Source organism: Podarcis raffonei, chromosome 10, assembly GCF_027172205.1.
Source record: "Podarcis raffonei isolate rPodRaf1 chromosome 10, rPodRaf1.pri, whole genome shotgun sequence".
Taxonomy (NCBI): domain Eukaryota; kingdom Metazoa; phylum Chordata; class Lepidosauria; order Squamata; family Lacertidae; genus Podarcis; species Podarcis raffonei.
The window spans coordinates 8700379-8718293 of NC_070611.1; positions in this window are offsets into that span (position 1 = coordinate 8700379).

The following is a 17915-nucleotide window of genomic DNA, read 5'->3' on the forward strand; positions in this document are numbered from 1 at the left end:
CCTAAACCCCGGGGTCACAATTTCATCAAAAATCTGACTTTTGGCATTTCACTCAAAAATGATGCCGAACGGTTCCAAATGCTCCCGTGAGAGGTTTGGCGGTCGAAACAGAAGCCTTTTTATCACTGGAAAAGAAATCAGCCCTCGACAACTTAACCGGCAGAAATTTTTTTTTTGCAAAAATCCCTAAACCCCGGGGTCACAATTTCATCAAAAATCTGACTTTCGGCATTTCACTCAAAAATGGTGCCAAACGGTTGCAAATGCTCCCGTGAGAGGTTTGGCTGTCGAAACAGAAGGCTTTTTATCACAGGAAAAGAAATCAGCCCTCGACAACTTAACTGACAGAAAAATATTTTTTTGAAAAAATACCTAAGCCCCGGGGTCACATTTTCATCAAAAATCTGACTTTCGGCATTTCACTCAAAAATGGTGCAAAACGGTTGCAAATGCTCCCCTGAAAGGTTTGGTGGTCGAAACAGAAGGCTTTTTATCACAGGAAAAGAAATCAGCCCTCGACAACTTAACTGACAGAAAAAGATTTTTTTGAAAAAATCCCTAAGCCCCGGGGTCACATTTTCATCAAAAATCTGACTTTCGGCATTTCACTCAAAAATGGTGCCAAACGGTTGCAAATGCTCCCCTGAGAGGTTTGGCCGTCGAAAAAGAAGGCTTTATATCAAAGAGCAAGAAATCAACCATGGACAACTTAGCTGGCAGAAAAATGGAGCCAAACGGTTGCAAATGCTCCCCTGAGAGGTTTGGTGGTCGAAACAGAAGGCTTTTTATCAGGGGAAAAGAAATCAGCCCTCGACAACTTAACTGGCAGAAAAAGATTTTTTTGAAAAAATCCCTAAGCCCCGGGGTCACAATTTCATCAAAAATCTGACTTTCGGCAATTCACTCAAAAATGGTGCAAAACGGTTGCAAATGCTCCCGTGAGAGGTTTGGCCGTCGAAAAAAAAGGCTTTATATCAAAGAGCAAGAAATGAACCATGGACAACTTAACTGGGTGAAAAATGGAGCCAAATGGTTGCAAATGCTCCCCTGAGAGGTTTCGAGGTCGAAACAGAAGGCTTTTTATCAGGGGAAAAGAAATCAGCCCTCGACAACTAGACCGGCACAAAAAGATTTTTTGAAAAAATCCCTCAGCCCCGGCGTCACAATTTCATCAAAAATCTGACTTTCGGCATTTCACTCAAAAATGGTGCAAAATGGTTGCAAATGCTCCCGTGAGAGGTTTGGCAGACGAAACAGAAGGCTTTTTATCAGGGGAAAAGAAATCAGCCCTCGACAACTTAACCGGCAGAAAAAGATTTTTTTTAAAAAATCCCTAAGCCCCGGGGTCACAATTTCATCAAAAATCTGACTTTCGGCAATTCACTCAAAAATGGTGCAAAACGGTTGCAAATGCTCCCGTGAGAGGTTTGGCCGTCGAAAAAAAAGGCTTTATATCAAAGAGCAAGAAATGAACCATGGACAACTTAACTGGGTGAAAAATGGAGCCAAATGGTTGCAAATGCTCCCCTGAGAGGTTTCGAGGTCGAAACAGAAGGCTTTTTATCAGGGGAAAAGAAATCAGCCCTCGACAACTTAACTGGCAGAAAAAGATTTTTTTGAAAAAATCCCTCAGCCCCGGCGTCACAATTTCATCAAAAATCTGACTTTCGGCAATTCACTCAAAAATGGTGCCAAACGGTTGCAAATGCTCCCCTGAGAGTTTTGGCCCTCCAAACAGAAGGCTTTTTATCACGGGAAAAGAAATCAGCCCAAGACAACTTAACCGGCAGAAAAAGATTTGTTTGAAAAAATCCCTAAGCCCCGGGGTCACAATTTCATCAAAAAGCTGACTTTCGGCATTTCACTAAAAAATGGTGCAAAACGGTTACAAATGCTCCCCTGAGAGGTTTAGCGGTCAAAACAGAAGGCTTTTAATCACGGGAAAAGAAATCAGCCCTCGACAACTTAACCGGCAGAAAAAGATTTTTTTGAAAAAATCCCTAAGGCCCGGGGTCACAATTTCATCAAAAATCTGACTTTCGGCAATTCACTAAAAAATGGTGCCAAACGGTTGCAAATGCTCCCCTGAGAGGTTTGGCCATCGAAAAAGAAGGCTTTATATCACAGAACAAGAAATCAACCATGGATAACTTAACCAGCAGAAAAATGGTGCCAAACGGTTGCAAATGCTCCCCTGAGAGGTTTGGTGGTCGAAACAGAAGGCTTTTTATCAGGGGAAAAGAAATCAGCCCTCGACAACTTAACCGGCAGAAAAAGATTTTCTTGAAAAAATCCGTAAGCCCCGGGGTCACAATTTCATCAAAAATCTGACTTTCGGCATTTCACTCAAAAATGGTGCCAAACGGTTGCAAATGCTCCCCTGAGAGGTTTGGCAGTCGAAACAGAAGGCTATTAATCACGGGGAAAGAAATCAGCCCTCGACAACTTAACCGGCAGAAAAAGATTTTTTTGAAAAAATCCCTAATTTCATCAAAAATCTGACTTTCGGCAATTCACTCAAAAATGGTGCCAAACGGTTGCAAATGCTCCCCTGAGAGGTTTGGCCATCGAAAAAAAAAAGGCTTTATATCAAAGAGCAAGAAATCAACCATGGACAACTTAACTGGGTGAAAAATGGAGCCAAATGGTTGCAAATGCTCCCCTGAGAGGTTTCGAGGTCGAAACAGAAGGCTTTTTATCAGGGGAAAAGAAATCAGCCCTCGACAACTTAACTGGCAGAAAAAGATTTTTTTGAAAAAATCCCTAAGCCCCGGGGTCACAATTTCATCAAAAATCTGACTTTCGGCATTTCACTCAAAAATGGTGCAAAACGGTTGCAAATGCTCCCGTGAGAGGTTTGGCAGACGAAACAGAAGGCTTTTTATCACGGGAAAAGAAATCAGCCCTCGACAACTTAACCGGCAGAAAAAGATTTTTTTTAAAAAATCCCTAAGCCCCGGGGTCAAAATTTCATCAAAAATCTGACTTTGGGCATTTCACTCAAAAATGGTGCCAAACGGTTGCAAATGCTCCCCTGAGAGGTTTGGCGGTCGAAACAGAAGGCTTTTAATCACGGGAAAAGAAATCAGCCCTCAACAACTTAACGGGCAGAAAAAGATTTTTTTGAAAAAATCCCTAAGCCCCGGGGTCACAATTTCATCAAAAATCTTACTTTCGGCAATTCACTCAAAAATGGTGCTAAACGGTTGCAATTGCTCCCGTGAAAGGTTTGGCGGTCGAAACAGAAGGCTTTTTATCACAGGAGAAGAAATCAGCCATCGACAACTTAACCGGCGGAAAAATATTTTTTGAAAAAATCCCTAAGCCCCGGGGTCACAATTTCAGCAAAAATCTGACTTTTGGCAATTCACTCAAAAATGGTGCTAAACGATTGCAAATGCTCCCGTGAAAGGTTTGGCGGTCGAAACAGAAGGCTTTTTATCACAGGAGAAGAAATCAGCCCTCAAAAACTTAACCGGCAGAAAAATATTTTTTGAAAAAATCCCTAAGCCCCGGGGTCACAGTTTCAGCAAAAATCTGACTTTTGGAAATTCACTCAAAAATGGTGCTAAACGGTTGCAAATGCTCCCGTGAAAGGTTTGGCGGTCGAAACCGAAGGCTTTTTATCACAGGAGAAGAAATCAGCCCTCGACAACTTAACCGGCGGAAAAATATTTTTTGAAAAAATCCCTAAGCCCCGGGGTCACAATTTCAGCAAAAATCTGACTTTTGGCAATTCACTCAAAAATGGTGCTAAACGGTTGCAAATGCTCCCGTGAAAGGTTTGGCGAACGAAACAGAAGGCTTTTTATCACAGGACAAGAAATCAGCCCTCGAAAACTTAAGCGGAGGAAAAATATTTTTTGAAAAAATCCATAAGCTCCGGGGTCATAATTTCAGCAAAAATCTGACTTTTGGCAATTCACTCAAAAATGGTGCTAAACGGTTGCAAATGCTCCCGTGAATGGTTTGGCGGTCGAAACAGAAGGCTTTTTATCACAGGACAAGAAATCAGCCCTCGAAAACTTAAGCGGCGGAAAAATATTTTTTGAAAAAATCCCTAAGCCCCGGGGTCACAATTTCAGCAAAAATCTGACTTTTGGCAATTCACTCAAAAATGATGCCAAACTGTTGCAAATGCTCCCCTGAAAGCTTTTGCGAAGGAAACAGAAGGCTTTTTATCACAGGAGAAGAATTCAGCCCTCGACAACTAAACCGGCAGAAAAATATTTTTTGAAAAAATCCCTAAGCCCCGGGGTCACAATTTCTGAAAAAATCTGACTTTTGGCAATTCACTCAAAAATGGTGCTAAACGTTTGCAAATGCTCCCGTGAAAGGTTTGGCGGTCGAAACAGAAGGCTTTTTATCACAGGAGAAGAAATCAGCCCTCAAAAACTTAAGCGGCGGAAAAATATTATTTGAAAAAATCCCTAAGCCCCGGGGTCACAATTTCAGCAAAAATCTGACTTTTGGCAATTCACTCAAAAATGGTGCTAAACGGTTGCAAATGCTCCCGTGAAAGGTTTGGCGGTCGAAACAGAAGGCTTTTTATCACAGGACAAGAAATCAGCCCTCAACAACTTGACCGGCGGAAAAAGTTTTTTTGAAAAAATCCCTAAGCCCCGGGGTCACAATTTCAGCAAAAATCTGACTTTTGGCAATTCAATCAAAAATGGTGCTAAACGATTGCAAATGCTCCCGTGAAAGGTTTGGCGGTCGAAACAGAAGGCTTTTTATCACAGGAGAAGAAATCAGCCCTCAAAAACTTAAGCGGCAGAAAAATATTTTTTGAAAAAATCCCTAAGCCCCGGGGTCACAGTTTCAGCAAAAATCTGACTTTTGGCAATTCACTCAAAAATGGTGCTAAACGGTTGCAAATGCTCCCGTGAAAGGTTTGGCGGTCGAAACCGAAGGCTTTTTATCACAGGAGAAGAAATCAGCCCTCGACAACTTAACCGGCGGAAAAATATTTTTTGAAAAAATCCCTAAGCCCCGGGGTCACAATTTCAGCAAAAATCTGACTTTTGGCAATTCACTCAAAAATGGTGCTAAACGGTTGCAAATGCTCCCGTGAAAGGTTTGGCGAACGAAACAGAAGGCTTTTTATCACAGGACAAGAAATCAGCCCTCGAAAACTTAAGCGGCGGAAAAATATTTTTTGAAAAAATCCCTAAGCCCCGGGGTCACAATTTCAGCAAAAATCTGACTTTTGGCAATTCACTCAAAAATGATGCCAAACTGTTGCAAATGCTCCCCTGAAAGCTTTTGCGAAGGAAACAGAAGGCTTTTTATCACAGGAGAAGAAATCAGCCCTCGACAACTAAACCGGCGGAAAAAGATTTTTTGAAAAAATCCCTAAGCCCCGGGGTCACAATTTCTGAAAAAATCTGACCTTTGGCAATTCACTCAAAAATGGTGCTAAACGGTTGCAAATGCTCCCGTTAAAGTTTGGCGGTCGAAACAGAAGGCTTTTTATCACAAGAGAAGAAATCAGCCCTCGACAACTAAACCGGCGGAAAAAGATTTTTTGAAAAAATCCCTAAGCTCCGGGGTCATAATTTCAGCAAAAATCTGACTTTTGGCAATTCACTCAAAAATGGTGCTAAACGGTTGCAAATGCTCCCGTGAAAGGTTTGGCGGTCGAAACAGAAGGCTTTTTATCAGAGGACAAGAAATCAGCCCTCGAAAACTTAAGCGGCGGAAAAATATTTTTTGAAAAAATCCCTAAGGCCCGGGGTCACAATTTCAGCAAAAATCTGACTTTTGGCAATTCACTCAAAAATGATGCCAAACTGTTGCAAATGCTCCCCTGAAAGCTTTTGCGAAGGAAACAGAAGGCTTTTTATCACAGGAGAAGAAATCAGCCCTCGACAACTAAACCGGCAGAAAAATATTTTTTGAAAAAATCCCTAAGCCCCGGGGTCACAATTTCTGAAAAAATCTGACTTTTGGCAATTCACTCAAAAATGGTGCTAAACGTTTGCAAATGCTCCCGTGAAAGGTTTGGCGGTCGAAATAGAAGGCTTTTTATCACAGGAGAAGAAATCAGCCATCGACAACTTAACCGGCGGAAAAAGATTTTTTGAAAAAATCTCTAAGCCCCGGGGTCACAATTTCTGAAAAAATATGACTTTTGGCAATTCAATCAAAAATGGTGCTAAACGATTGCAAATGCTCCCGTGAAAGGTTTGGCGGTCGAAACAGAAGGCTTTTTATCAAAGGAGAAGAAATCAGCCCTCAAAAACTTAAGCGGCGGAAAAATATTTTTTGAAAAAATCCCTAAGCCCCGGGGTCACAATTTCATCAAAAATCTGACTTTCGGCAATTCACTCAAAAATGGTGCAAAACGGTTGCAAATGCTCCCGTGAGAGGTTTGGCCGTCGAAAAAAAAGGCTTTATATCAAAGAGCAAGAAATGAACCATGGACAACTTAACTGGGTGAAAAATGGAGCCAAATGGTTGCAAATGCTCCCCTGAGAGGTTTCGAGGTCGAAACAGAAGGCTTTTTATCAGGGGAAAAGAAATCAGCCCTCGACAACTTAACTGGCAGAAAAAGATTTTTTTGAAAAAATCCCTCAGCCCCGGCGTCACAATTTCATCAAAAATCTGACTTTCGGCAATTCACTCAAAAATGGTGCCAAACGGTTCCAAATGCTCCCGTGAGAGGTTTGGCGGTCGAAACAGAAGCCTTTTTATCACTGGAAAAGAAATCAGCCCTCGACAACTTAACCGGCAGAAATTTTTTTTTTGCAAAAATCCCTAAACCCCGGGGTCACAATTTCATCAAAAATCTGACTTTCGGCAATTCACTTAAAAATGGTGCCAAACGGTTGCAAATGCTCCCCTGAGAGTTTTGGCCCTCCAAACAGAAGGCTTTTTATCACGGGAAAAGAAATCAGCCCAAGACAACCTAACCGGCAGAAAAAGATTTGTTTGAAAAACTCCCTAAGCCCCGGGGTCACAATTTCATCAAAAAGCTGACTTTCGGCATTTCACTCAAAAATGGTGCAAAACGGTTACAAATGCTCCCCTGAGAGGTTTAGCGGTCAAAACAGAAGGCTTTTAATCACGGGAAAAGAAATCAGCCCTCGACAACTTAACCGGCAGAAAAATATTTTTTTGAAAAAATCCCTAAGGCCCGGGGTCACAATTTCATCAAAAATCTGACTTTCGGCAATTCACTAAAAAATGGTGCCAAACGGTTGCAAATGCTCCCCTGAGAGGTTTGGCCATCGAAAAAGAAGGCTTTATATCACAGAACAAGAAATCAACCATGGATAACTTAACCAGCAGAAAAATGGTGCCAAACGGTTGCAAATGCTCCCCTGAGAGGTTTGGTGGTCGAAACAGAAGGCTTTTTATCAGGGGAAAAGAAATCAGCCCTCGACAACTTAACCGGCAGAAAAAGATTTTCTTGAAAAAATCCGTAAGCCCCGGGGTCACAATTTCATCAAAAATCTGACTTTCGGCATTTCACTCAAAAATGGTGCCAAACGGTTGCAAATGCTCCCCTGAGAGGTTTGGCAGTCGAAACAGAAGGCTATTAATCACGGGGAAAGAAATCAGCCATCGACAACTTAACCGGCAGAAAAAGATTTTTTTGAAAAAATCACTAATTTCATCAAAAATCTGACTTTCGGCAATTCACTCAAAAATGGTGCCAAACGGTTGCAAATGCTCCCGTGAGAGGTTTGGCAGACGAAACAGAAGGCTTTTTATCACGGGAAAAGAAATCAGCCCTCGACAACTTAACCGGCAGAAAAAGATTTTTTTTAAAAAAATCCCTAAGCCCCGGGGTCAAAATTTCATCAAAAAGCTGACTTTCGGCATTTCACTCAAAAATGGTGCCAAACGGTTGCAAATGCTCCCCTGAGAGGTTTGGCGGTCGAAACAGAAGGCTTTTAATCACGGGAAAAGAAATCAGCCCTCAACAACTTAACGGGCAGAAAAAGATTTTTTTGAAAAAATCCCTAAGCCCCGGGGTCACAATTTCATCAAAAATCTTACTTTCGGCAATTCACTCAAAAATGGTGCTAAACGGTTGCAATTGCTCCCGTGAAACGTTTGGCGGTCGAAACAGAAGGCTTTTTATCACAGGAGAAGAAATCAGCCCTCGACAACTAAACCGGCGGAAAAAGATTTTTTGAAAAAATCCCTAAGCTCCGGGGTCACAATTTCTGAAAAAATCTGACTTTTGGAAATTCACTCAAAAATGGTGCTAAACGGTTGCAAATGCTCCCGTGAAAGGTTTGGCGGTCGAAACAGAAGGCTTTTTATCACAGGAGAAGAAATCAGCCCTCAACAACTTGACCGGCGGAAAAAGATTTTTTGTAAAAATCCCTAAGCCCCGGGGTCACAATTTCAGCAAATATCTGACTTTTGGCAATTTACTTAAAAATTGTGCTAAACGGTTGCAAATGCTCCCGTGAAAGGTTTGGCGGTCGAAACAGAAGGCTTTTTATCACAGGACAAGAAATCAGCCCTCGCAAACTTAAGCGGCGGAAAAATATTTTTTGAAAAAATCCCTAAGGCCCGGGGTCACAATTTCAGCAAAAATCTGACTTTTGGCAATTCACTCAAAAATGATGCCAAACTGTTGCAAATGCTCCCCTGAAAGCTTTTGCGAAGGAAACAGAAGGCTTTTTATCACAGGAGAAGAAATCAGCCCTCGACAACTAAACCGGCAGAAAAATATTTTTTGAAAAAATCCCTAAGCCCCGGGGTCACAATTTCTGAAAAAATCTGACTTTTGGCAATTCACTCAAAAATGGTGCTAAACGTTTGCAAATGCTCCCGTGAAAGGTTTGGCGGTCGAATTAGAAGGCTTTTTATCACAGGAGAAGAAATCAGCCCTCGACAACTTAACCGGCGGAAAAAGATTTTTTGAAAAAATCCCTAAGCCCCGGGGTCACAATTTCAGCAAAAATCTGACTTTTGGCATTTCACTCAAAAATGATGCCAAACTGTTGCAAATGCTCCCCTGAAAGCTTTTGCGAAGGAAACAGAAGGCTTTTTATCACAGGAGAAGAAATCAGCCCTCGACAACAAAACCGGCAGAAAAATATTTTTTGAAAAAATCCCTAAGCCCCGGGGTCACAATTTCTGAAAAAATCTGACTTTTGGCAATTCACTCAAAAATGGTGCTAAACGTTTGCAAATGCTCCCGTGAAAGGTTTGGCGGTCGAAATAGAAGGCTTTTTATCACAGGAGAAGAAATCAGCCATCGACAACTTAACCGGCGGAAAAATATTTTTTGAAAAAATCCCTAAGCCCCGGGGTCACAATTTCTGAAAAAATCTGACTTTTGGCAATTCAATCAAAAATGGTGCTAAACGATTGCAAATGATCCCTTGAAAGGTTTGGCGGTCGAAACAGAAGGCTTTTTATCACAGGAGAAGAAATCAGCCCTCGACAACTTAACCGGCGGAAAAATATTTTTTGAAAAAATCCCTAAGCCCCGGGGTCACAGTTTCAGCAAAAATCTGACTTTTGGAAATTCACTCAAAAATGGTGCTAAACGGTTGCAAATGCTCCCGTGAAAGGTTTGGCGGTCGAAACCGAAGGCTTTTTATCACAGGAGAAGAAATCAGCCCTCGACAACTTAACCGGCGGAAAAATATTTTTTGAAAAAATCCCTAAGCCCCGGGGTCACAATTTCAGCAAAAATCTGACTTTTGGCAATTCACTCAAAAATGGTGCTAAACGGTTGCAAATGCTCCCGTGAAAGCTTTTGCGAAGGAAACAGAAGGCTTTTTATCACAGGAGAAGAAATCAGCCCTCGACAACTTAAGCGGCGGAAAAATATTTTTTGAAAAAATCCCTAAGCCCCGGGGTCACAATTTCAGCAAAAATCTGACTTTTGGCAATTCACTCAAAAATGATGCCAAACTGTTGCAAATGCTCCCCTGAAAGCTTTTGCGAAGGAAACAGAAGGCTTTTTATCACAGGAGAAGAAATCAGCCCTCGACAACTAAACCGGCGGAAAAAGATTTTTTGAAAAAATCCCTAAGCCCCGGGGTCACAATTTCTGAAAAAACCTGACCTTTGGCAATTCACTCAAAAATGGTGCTAAACGGTTGCAAATGCTCCCGTTAAAGTTTGGCGGTCGAAACAGAAGGCTTTTTATCACAAGAGAAGAAATCAGCCCTCGACAACTAAACCGGCGGAAAAAGATTTTTTGAAAAAATCCCTAAGCTCCGGGGTCATAATTTCAGCAAAAATCTGACTTTTGGCAATTCAATCAAAAATGGTGCTAAACGGTTGCAAATGCTCCCGTGAAAGGTTTGGCGGTCGAAACAGAAGGCTTTTTATCAGAGGACAAGAAATCAGCCCTCGAAAACTTAAGCGGCGGAAAAATATTTTTTGAAAAAATCCCTAAGGCCCGGGGTCACAATTTCAGCAAAAATCTGACTTTTGGCAATTCACTCAAAAATGATGCCAAACTGTTGCAAATGCTCCCCTGAAAGCTTTTGCGAAGGAAACAGAAGGCTTTTTATCACAGGAGAAGAAATCAGCCCTCGACAACTAAACCGGCAGAAAAATATTTTTTGAAAAAATCCCTAAGCCCCGGGGTCACAATTTCTGAAAAAATCTGACTTTTGGCAATTCACTCAAAAATGGTGCTAAACGTTTGCAAATGCTCCCGTGAAAGGTTTGGCGGTCGAAATAGAAGGCTTTTTATCACAGGAGAAGAAATCAGCCATCGACAACTTAACCGGCGGAAAAAGATTTTTTGAAAAAATCTCTAAGCCCCGGGGTCACAATTTCTGAAAAAATATGACTTTTGGCAATTCAATCAAAAATGGTGCTAAACGAATGCAAATGCTCCCGTGAAAGGTTTGGCGGTCGAAACAGAAGGGTTTTTATCACAGGAGAAGAAATCAGCCCTCAAAAACTTAAGCGGCGGAAAAATATTTTTTGAAAAAATCCCTAAGCCCCGGGGTCACAGTTTCAGCAAAAATCTGACTTTTGGCAATTCACTCAAAAATGATGCCAAACTGTTGCAAATGCTCCCCTGAAAGCTTTTGCGAAGGAAACAGAAGGCTTTTTATCACAGGAGAAGAAATCAGCCCTCGACAACTAAACCGGCAGAAAAATATTTTTTGAAAAAATCTCTAAGCCCCGGGGTCACAATTTCTGAAAAAATCTGACTTTTGGCAATTCACTCAAAAATGGTGCTAAACGTTTGCAAATGCTCCCGTGAAAGGTTTGGCGGTCGAAACAGAAGGCTTTTTATCACAGGAGAAGAAATCAGCCCTCGACAACTAAACCGGCGGAAAAAGATTTTTTGAAAAAATCCCTAAGCCCCGGGGTCACAATTTCTGAAAAAATCTGACCTTTGGCAATTCACTCAAAAATGGTGCTAAACGGTTGCAAATGCTCCCGTGAAAGGTTTGGCGGTCGAAACAGAAGGCTTTTTATCAGAGGACAAGAAATCAGCCCTCGAAAACTTAAGCGGCGGAAAAATATTTTTTGAAAAAATCCCTAAGGCCCGGGGTCACAATTTCAGCAAAAATCTGACTTTTGGCAATTCACTCAAAAATGATGCCAAACTGTTGCAAATGCTCCCCTGAAAGCTTTTGCGAAGGAAACAGAAGGCTTTTTATCACAGGAGAAGAAATCAGCCCTCGACAACTAAACCGGCAGAAAAATATTTTTTGAAAAAATCCCTAAGCCCCGGGGTCACAATTTCTGAAAAAATCTGACTTTCGGCAATTCACTCAAAAATGGTGCAAAACGGTTGCAAATGCTCCCGTGAGAGGTTTGGCCGTCGAAAAAAAAGGCTTTATATCAAAGAGCAAGAAATGAACCATGGACAACTTAACTGGGTGAAAAATGGAGCCAAATGGTTGCAAATGCTCCCCTGAGAGGTTTCGAGGTCGAAACAGAAGGCTTTTTATCAGGGGAAAAGAAATCAGCCCTCGACAACTTAACTGGCAGAAAAAGATTTTTTTGAAAAAATCCCTCAGCCCCGGCGTCACAATTTCATCAAAAATCTGACTTTCGGCAATTCACTCAAAAATGGTGCCAAACGGTTCCAAATGCTCCCGTGAGAGGTTTGGCGGTCGAAACAGAAGCCTTTTTATCACTGGAAAAGAAATCAGCCCTCGACAACTTAACCGGCAGAAATTTTTTTTTTGCAAAAATCCCTAAACCCCGGGGTCACAATTTCATCAAAAATCTGACTTTCGGCAATTCACTCAAAAATGGTGCCAAACGGTTGCAAATGCTCCCCTGAGAGTTTTGGCCCTCCAAACAGAAGGCTTTTTATCACGGGAAAAGAAATCAGCCCAAGACAACTTAACCGGCAGAAAAAGATTTGTTTGAAAAACTCCCTAAGCCCCGGGGTCACAATTTCATCAAAAAGCTGACTTTCGGCATTTCACTCAAAAATGGTGCAAAACGGTTACAAATGCTCCCCTGAGAGGTTTAGCGGTCAAAACAGAAGGCTTTTAATCACGGGAAAAGAAATCAGCCCTCGACAACTTAACCGGCAGAAAAATATTTTTTTGAAAAAATCCCTAAGGCCCGGGGTCACAATTTCATCAAAAATCTGACTTTCGGCAATTCACTAAAAAATGGTGCCAAACGGTTGCAAATGCTCCCCTGAGAGGTTTGGCCATCGAAAAAGAAGGCTTTATATCACAGAACAAGAAATCAACCATGGATAACTTAACCAGCAGAAAAATGGTGCCAAACGGTTGCAAATGCTCCCCTGAGAGGTTTGGTGGTCGAAACAGAAGGCTTTTTATCAGGGGAAAAGAAATCAGCCCTCGACAACTTAACCGGCAGAAAAAGATTTTCTTGAAAAAATCCGTAAGCCCCGGGGTCACAATTTCATCAAAAATCTGACTTTCGGCATTTCACTCAAAAATGGTGCCAAACGGTTGCAAATGCTCCCCTGAGAGGTTTGGCAGTCGAAACAGAAGGCTATTAATCACGGGGAAAGAAATCAGCCATCGACAACTTAACCGGCAGAAAAAGATTTTTTTGAAAAAATCACTAATTTCATCAAAAATCTGACTTTCGCCAATTCACTCAAAAATGGTGCCAAACGGTTGCAAATGCTCCCCTGAGAGGTTTGGCCATCGAAAAAAAAAAGGCTTTATATCAAAGAGCAAGAAATCAACCATGGACAACTTAACTGGGTGAAAAATGGAGCCAAATGGTTGCAAATGCTCCCCTGAGAGGTTTCAAGGTCGAAACAGAAGGCTTTTTATCAGGGGAAAAGAAATCAGCCCTCGACAACTTAACTGGCAGAAAAAGATTTTTTTGAAAAAATCCCTAAGCCCCGGGGTCACAATTTCATCAAAAATCTGACTTTCGGCATTTCACTCAAAAATGGTGCAAAACGGTTGCAAATGCTCCCGTGAGAGGTTTGGCAGACGAAACAGAAGGCTTTTTATCACGGGAAAAGAAATCAGCCCTCGACAACTTAACCGGCAGAAAAAGATTTTTTTGAAAAAATCACTAATTTCATCAAAAATCTGACTTTCGGCAATTCACTCAAAAATGGTGCCAAACGGTTGCAAATGCTCCCCTGAGAGGTTTGGCCGTCGAAAAAAAAAGGCTTTATATCAAAGAGCAAGAAATCAACCATGGACAACTTAACTGGGTGAAAAATGGAGCCAAATGGTTGCAAATGCTCCCCTGAGAGGTTTCGAGGTCGAAACAGAAGGCTTTTTATCAGGGGAAAAGAAATCAGCCCTCGACAACTTAACTGGCAGAAAAAGATTTTTTTGAAAAGATCCCTAAGCCCCGGGGTCACAATTTCATCAAAAATCTGACTTTCGGCATTTCACTCAAAAATGGTGCAAAACGGTTGCAAATGCTCCCGTGAGAGGTTTGGCAGACGAAACAGAAGGCTTTTTATCACGGGAAAAGAAATCAGCCCTCGACAACTTAACCGGCAGAAAAAGATTTTTTTAAAAAAATCCCTAAGCCCCGGGGTCAAAATTTCATCAAAAAGCTGACTTTCGGCATTTCACTCAAAAATGGTGCCAAACGGTTGCAAATGCTCCCCTGAGAGGTTTGGCGGTCGAAACAGAAGGCTTTTAATCACGGGAAAAGAAATCAGCCCTCAACAACTTAACGGGCAGAAAAAGATTTTTTTGAAAAAATCCCTAAGCCCCGGGGTCACAATTTCATCAAAAATCTTACTTTCGGCAATTCACTCAAAAATGGTGCTAAACGGTTGCAATTGCTCCCGTGAAACGTTTGGCGGTCGAAACAGAAGGCTTTTTATCACAGGAGAAGAAATCAGCCCTCGACAACTAAACCGGCGGAAAAAGATTTTTTGAAAAAATCCCTAAGCTCCGGGGTCACAATTTCTGAAAAAATCTGACTTTTGGAAATTCACTCAAAAATGGTGCTAAACGGTTGCAAATGCTCCCGTGAAAGGTTTGGCGGTCGAAACAGAAGGCTTTTTATCACAGGAGAAGAAATCAGCCCTCAACAACTTGACCGGCGGAAAAAGATTTTTTGTAAAAATCCCTAAGCCCCGGGGTCACAATTTCAGCAAATATCTGACTTTTGGCAATTTACTTAAAAATTGTGCTAAACGGTTGCAAATGCTCCCGTGAAAGGTTTGGCGGTCGAAACAGAAGGCTTTTTATCACAGGACAAGAAATCAGCCCTCGAAAACTTAAGCGGCGGAAAAATATTTTTTGAAAAAATCCCTAAGGCCCGGGGTCACAATTTCAGCAAAAATCTGACTTTTGGCAATTCACTCAAAAATGATGCCAAACTGTTGCAAATGCTCCCCTGAAAGCTTTTGCGAAGGAAACAGAAGGCTTTTTATCACAGGAGAAGAAATCAGCCCTCGACAACTAAACCGGCAGAAAAATATTTTTTGAAAAAATCCCTAAGCCCCGGGGTCACAATTTCTGAAAAAATATGACTTTTGGCAATTCACTCAAAAATGGTGCTAAACGTTTGCAAATGCTCCCGTGAAAGGTTTGGCGGTCGAAACAGAAGGCTTTTTATCACAGGAGAAGAAAACAGCCCTCGACAACTTAACCGGCGGAAAAAGATTTTTTGAAAAAATCCCTAAGCCCCGGGGTCACAATTTCAGCAAAAATCTGACTTTTGGCAATTCACTCAAAAATGATGCCAAACTGTTGCAAATGCTCCCCTGAAAGCTTTTGCGAAGGAAACAGAAGGCTTTTTATCACAGGAGAAGAAATCAGCCCTCGACAACTAAACCGGCAGAAAAATATTTTTTGAAAAAATCCCTAAGCCCCGGGGTCACAATTTCTGAAAAAATCTGACTTTTGGCAATTCACTCAAAAATGGTGCTAAACGTTTGCAAATGCTCCCGTGAAAGGTTTGGCGGTCGAAATAGAAGGCTTTTTATCACAGGAGAAGAAATCAGCCATCGACAACTTAACCGGCGGAAAAATATTTTTTGAAAAAATCCCTAAGCCCCGGGGTCACAATTTCTGAAAAAATCTGACTTTTGGCAATTCAATCAAAAATGGTGCTAAACGATTGCAAATGATCCCGTGAAAGGTTTGGCGGTCGAAACAGAAGGCTTTTTATCACAGGAGAAGAAATCAGCCCTCGACAACTTAACCGGCGGAAAAATATTTTTTGAAAAAATCCCTAAGCCCCGGGGTCACAGTTTCAGCAAAAATCTGACTTTTGGCAATTCACTCAAAAATGGTGCTAAACGGTTGCAAATGCTCCCGTGAAAGGTTTGGCGGTCGAAACAGAAGGCTTTTTATCAGAGGACAAGAAATCAGCCCTCGAAAACTTAAGCGGCGGAAAAATATTTTTTGAAAAAATCCCTAAGGCCCGGGGTCACAATTTCAGCAAAAATCTGACTTTTGGCAATTCACTCAAAAATGATGCCAAACTGTTGCAAATGCTCCCCTGAAAGCTTTTGCGAAGGAAACAGAAGGCTTTTTATCACAGGAGAAGAAATCAGCCCTCGACAACTAAACCGGCAGAAAAATATTTTTTGAAAAAATCCCTAAGCCCCGGGGTCACAATTTCTGAAAAAATCTGACTTTTGGCAATTCACTCAAAAATGGTGCTAAACGTTTGCAAATGCTCCCGTGAAAGGTTTGGCGGTCGAAACAGAAGGCTTTTTATCACAGGAGAAGAAATCAGCCCTCGACAACTTAACCGGCGGAAAAAGATTTTTTGAAAAAATCCCTAAGCCCCGGGGTCACAATTTCAGCAAAAATCTGACTTTTGGCAATTCACTCAAAAATGATGCCAAACTGTTGCAAATGCTCCCCTGAAAGCTTTTGCGAAGGAAACAGAAGGCTTTTTATCACAGGAGAAGAAATCAGCCCTCGACAACTAAACCGGCAGAAAAATATTTTTTGAAAAAATCCCTAAGCCCCGGGGTCACAATTTCTGAAAAAATCTGACTTTTGGCAATTCACTCAAAAATGGTGCTAAACGTTTGCAAATGCTCCCGTGAAAGGTTTGGCGGTCGAAATAGAAGGCTTTTTATCACAGGAGAAGAAATCAGCCATCGACAACTTAACCGGCGGAAAAATATTTTTTGAAAAAATCCCTAAGCCCCGGGGTCACAATTTCAGCAAAAATCTGACTTTTGGCAATTCAATCAAAAATGGTGCTAAACGATTGCAAATGATCCCGTGAAAGGTTTGGCGGTCGAAACCGAAGGCTTTTTATCACAGGAGAAGAAATCAGCCCTCGACAACTTAACCGGCGGAAAAATATTTTTTGAAAAAATCCCTAAGCCCCGGGGTCACAGTTTCAGCAAAAATCTGACTTTTGGAAATTCACTCAAAAATGGTGCTAAACGGTTGCAAATGCTCCCGTGAAAGGTTTGGCGGTCGAAACCGAAGGCTTTTTATCACAGGAGAAGAAATCAGCCCTCGACAACTTAACCGGCGGAAAAATATTTTTTGGAAAAATCCCTAAGCCCCGGGGTCACAATTTCAGCAAAAATCTGACTTTTGGCAATTCACTCAAAAATGGTGCTAAACGGTTGCAAATGCTCCCGTGAAAGCTTTTGCGAAGGAAACAGAAGGCTTTTTATCACAGGAGAAGAAATCAGCCCTCGACAAATAAACCGGCGGAAAAAGATTTTTTGAAAAAATCCCTAAGCTCCGGGGTCATAATTTCAGCAAAAATCTGACTTTTGGCAATTCACTCAAAAATGGTGCTAAACGGTTGCAAATGCTCCCGTGAAAGGTTTGGCGGTCGAAACAGAAGGCTTTTTATCACAGGACAAGAAATCAGCCCTCGAAAACTTAAGCGGCGGAAAAATATTTTTTGAAAAAATCCCTAAGGCCCGGGGTCACAATTTCAGCAAAAATCTGACTTTTGGCAATTCACTCAAAAATGATGCCAAACTGTTGCAAATGCTCCCCTGAAAGCTTTTGCGAAGGAAACCGAAGGCTTTTTATCACAGGAGAAGAAATCAGCCCTCGACAACTAAACCGGCAGAAAAAGATTTTTTGAAAAAATCCCTAAGCCCCGGGGTCACAATTTCAGCAAAAATCTGACTTTTGGCAATTTACTTAAAAATGGTGCTAAACGGTTGCAAATGCTCCCGTGAAAGGTTTGGCGGTCGAAACAGAAGGCTTTTTATCACAGGAGAAGAAATCAGCCCTCAAAAACTTAAGCGGCGGAAAAATATTATTTGAAAAAATCCCTAAGCCCCGGGGTCACAATTTCTGAAAAAATCTGACTTTTGGCAATTCACTCAAAAATGGTGCTAAACGGTTGCAAATGCTCCCGTGAAAGGTTTGGCGGTCGAAACAGAAGGCTTTTTATCACAGGACAAGAAATCAGCCCTCAACAACTTGACCGGCGGAAAAAGTTTTTTTGAAAAAATCCCTAAGCCCCGGGGTCACAATTTCAGCAAAAATCTGACTTTTGGCAATTCACTCAAAAATGATGCTAAACGATTGCAAATGCTCCCGTGAAAG